A 3,922-nucleotide genomic window follows, 5' to 3' on the forward strand; every position below is an offset into this window, starting at 1 on the left:
AAGAGACGTCCCACATCCTCCTCCACACCTACCAATCTATTATAGTTCAGTGTATGACTCCAGTGGAATTATCACTATTATTACCGCTTAGTAACATTAGTACTGGGTAAATCTACTTCATACTTCCGTCTACTAAGTGAGCCTCAATGTGGCCGGTTGTTCGACATGCTAGAAATAGCAACCAATTCTCCTTCAGGCATGGTTAGAATGTGCCTGATCGTTTGGTGCTCAGAGACGCTAACCGTCTGCTAAATAACGTCTATGGCCATCTCACACACGACTAACGTCAAAGCGGCCACTACTATGACTGCTACTACTACTACTACTACTATTACTACCATCCCCACCATCATCATCATCATCATTAATTTGAACCAATGAAATTTTGTCTGTAATGATTTCTGACCTTCAAGAAATAGCAGCCAAATCTCTTCTCGTTACGTCTTATTGGTTTGAAATAAGAAGGACAAGGACACATTGAGTAGTGTAGTGCTTACATGTACAAAAAGACGGGATGGTCATGAGTGGGTTGCTTGACATCACAACTACCGGCATCACCACCATCATCATTACAACGACCATCGAACTACCACCACCACCAACAGCTACTACTGACAAAAAAACAGCACCACTCCCTCCACCATCGCCAAAACCACTGCCAATAAACAACGGCATAAGCACCACCAACCAGTAGAATTCAAAGCAACAACTTTACCACCGCTACCACCACCACAACCATCATCATCACTAGTAAAACAATCAACATCATTATTAATCGCCACACCCACCATCATCATAATCACAAACAACAGCAGCAGCAGCAGCAGAAGTTTAAAAAAAACAAAAATCTAGGACAATATTTTTTGTTTCTGTCAAATCTCTTTGCCCGGTTTACTTCCTTCGTAGTTTGAACTTCACTCCACTGTAAGTTAAATTTCCCGTCTTTACTACAATATTTTTTAATAATGTATGTATGTATGATGTATATATATATTTCTATATATATATATATATATATATGTGTGTGTGTGTGTATATATATATATATATATATATATATATTGATGTGTGTAGCGGAGTCATTAAGCCAATATTAACACACACAGAGATAGAAAAACGATATATATATATGTATGTAGTATGTATGTGTGTGTATAGATATGTACGTATATGTAAGGTGTTTACATCGGCAATACACACATGTGTACACATGATAATATACACACATACTTGCTTAAGGGTGTGTATATGTTTCTTGTACGTGTGTATGTGTTTATACATGTGTGTGTATATATATTATCACTATTGTTATCACTTTAGCTACGAACACACACACACATGTATGTATGTTTGTGTGTGTGTGTAATGCGTTTGTATTTATTTAGTCCTCTAGCCCTAATTTACGTGGTCTTTTAAGCTGCGAGAAGCAGCAGCTAAATATCCCTGAAATCATTCCCTAACAATTTAGACTGTATTGTACTTGGTTTGCCAGGATATCGGAAAAAATGATGGGATGGTCACGGCCACAATATTGTTCTTATTTTTATCATAGTCCGCTCGATAAGGACTGCTGAGTATAAACAAGAATAAGCGGACAAAATGCAATTAATAATTTTTTTTTATTAACCAGAGGTAGTGATGAGTGGGACATCAACAGAACAGACAACAATCTGAAGAGGGATTTATATATAGGATGGGATGAAAAAAGTATAGATAGTATACAAAGTATGTGATAACATGGATAATGTAGTCCTCCTGGCACAGGAGAAACTTAAACTAGGACCAATTAAAGGACCTCGTAGATCCAGGATTACCCTGACCACGAAAGGTACGAGCCCTCTCTCATGCTCGCCAAACTACAGGCACGTACCAGAGTAGGGCCATTCACTCTAACCATTTTTGTCACAGTCACCCATCTTTTCACAAATTCACTGCGAGGTAGTGTTTCCCTCTTCCCTCTCACTTTCCTTTCCAAAGAAAAAAGTCAATGAGAGTTTGACCGAAGAATGGTTCAAATTTTGGCTCAGAACCAGCATTTTTGGAGGAGGGTATAATTCGGTTACATCGAACCCCCAGTGTTCGACTGCTACTTATTTTACCGACCCGGAAGGACGAAAAGCAGAGACGACCTCGGCGGAATTTGAACTTCAGAACATAAAGACAGACTAAATGCCGCTAATCATTTTGTCCGACGTGCTAACGATTCTGCCAGCTTGCCAATAATTGGTGATTATCATTGGGGCCTTGGGGACAGTATCTAAAGGTAACTGAGTGGAATATAAAAGGAATGGGAGTAGAGTGCTTTGTTGAGCTGCTGACAAAAGCTTGTCTCTTTTGAACGGCCAGAGTCACCAAGAAAGTACTAAACAGTTAAAGGGAACAAATAGCATGTTACCGTAGACTGCAGGTATAGCAAGGGAGATGTAATTTAATATTGCAGCAGTTGCAACAAAATCTGAGTTAATAAAAATAATTAATGAGTAAATCATAATAATAATAAAACATCTCCGGAAATTATTCATTATAAGGCGTCGAATACGTGGTTTCGATTCCAGTCTCACTGTACGATACTGTCTGCCTTAGTTCCAGGTGTGTAGGCTTAAAACGAAAAATAAATGGTACCAAAAGGTAAAAAAAAAATTTTCTTAAGTATTGCGATCAATTCGTTCGATTAAAACCACTTCAAGACGGTGCCCCGGACTAAAATGAGTTAAAGATGACAATTATCTACGCCCCGCTCCAAAATAAAAAGAAACATTCTCAATTTTAGTATCCGAAATTTCGGGATTAACTGTAAAATTAACTTAACGTCAGAATTAATTTAGTGTAAAGTATGACCCAAGGGAGAGATTTGCCTACTTTATTTAGCAGGGCGAGAGACTGTGTAGACAGATTTTAGGTATAATTACTAGACAGGATCTTACGTTAGGTCGCGCATGTATGTCTGTACGTACGTGCACACGTGCATATATATGTATGTACGCGCGTTTGTATGTATGTACCTATATGTTTGTACGTCGGTGTGTTTGTATGTATGAATGCCTCGTCTATTTTTTAATTACTATAAATCTTCCACTGAGGAGGGAGCCGGTTTCCAACAAAGATACAAGGTTCCATCTTTGGGATGTAGTTAAAACAAATTCACATTTGGAACTTGAGAAAAGTCTTGCATATTTTTATTGTTCCACTCACAGATTGCACTTATGTACGAATTAGTCGGTCGATTTCTCTTTCTGAAAATCCCAGTTTATCCAGATTCACTTTTAAGCATTTACTAACAAAACCTAGTTCTCCAATTATTATCGGTATGAATATGAATTCATAATCTGGATATAGAAGCTGGAGGTTTCGAAACAGTTGTCCATAGATATCCTCTTTTTCTTTGGTTTTCAAAGAGATATTTATATCTGCAGGGCAGCTGACCTCTATGATGGTACATACCTTTGTCCCTCTGTCCCAAACAACAATAGCCAGCCTGTTATGTTTCCATTTGACAGAAGTTTTGAAGGGAATATTCAACCAGTATTCCTTGAGTTGGTGTTTATGAATGTATTCAATAACAGGGGGATTTTCAAAGTTTATTTCAGGACATTCTTTTTTGCGGATTGCATTGTAAATTGTGTCGCATAGGAAGGTAGTACCGTGACGACATTTTAGGACAGCTGCTAATCACATGCGCGATGTCTTCCACAGAAACAAGACATAGCCTGCACATGCGGTAGCACCTTGGGATTACAAGAGCGTCACTGTCTCTGTTGTTCACCAGGCACTTTGTGGCAGTCTCCTGTTCCTGGATTGCAAACGCATAGCCTTCAAAGTGTTATGTGATGTAGTGGTCTTGAGTCCAAGAGAGGCAGCACTTCGTGTCAATTCTCCCGTCTTCTTCAAATTTCTTTCTTCTTTTCTTTTTTTTTTTTTTTTT

The 3,922-nt window shown here is 38.3% G+C and overlaps 1 protein-coding gene across 2 annotated transcripts in view; it reads left to right on the forward strand.

The window, feature by feature from the left end:
• Positions 1 to 3,922, forward strand: part of LOC106882076 (uncharacterized) — a 25,715-nt gene continuing 21,793 nt past the window's right edge. The window contains exon 1 of one of the 2 annotated variants that reach the window (XM_052972638.1): positions 1 to 924. The gene's annotated coding sequence lies outside the window, so the exon portion shown is untranslated. The remainder of the gene's footprint in view (positions 925 to 3,922) is intronic. The other variant, XM_052972637.1, reaches the window with a different exon arrangement.

Source organism: Octopus bimaculoides, chromosome 14 (assembly GCF_001194135.2).
Source record: "Octopus bimaculoides isolate UCB-OBI-ISO-001 chromosome 14, ASM119413v2, whole genome shotgun sequence".
In the NCBI taxonomy this organism is placed as follows: domain Eukaryota; kingdom Metazoa; phylum Mollusca; class Cephalopoda; order Octopoda; family Octopodidae; genus Octopus; species Octopus bimaculoides.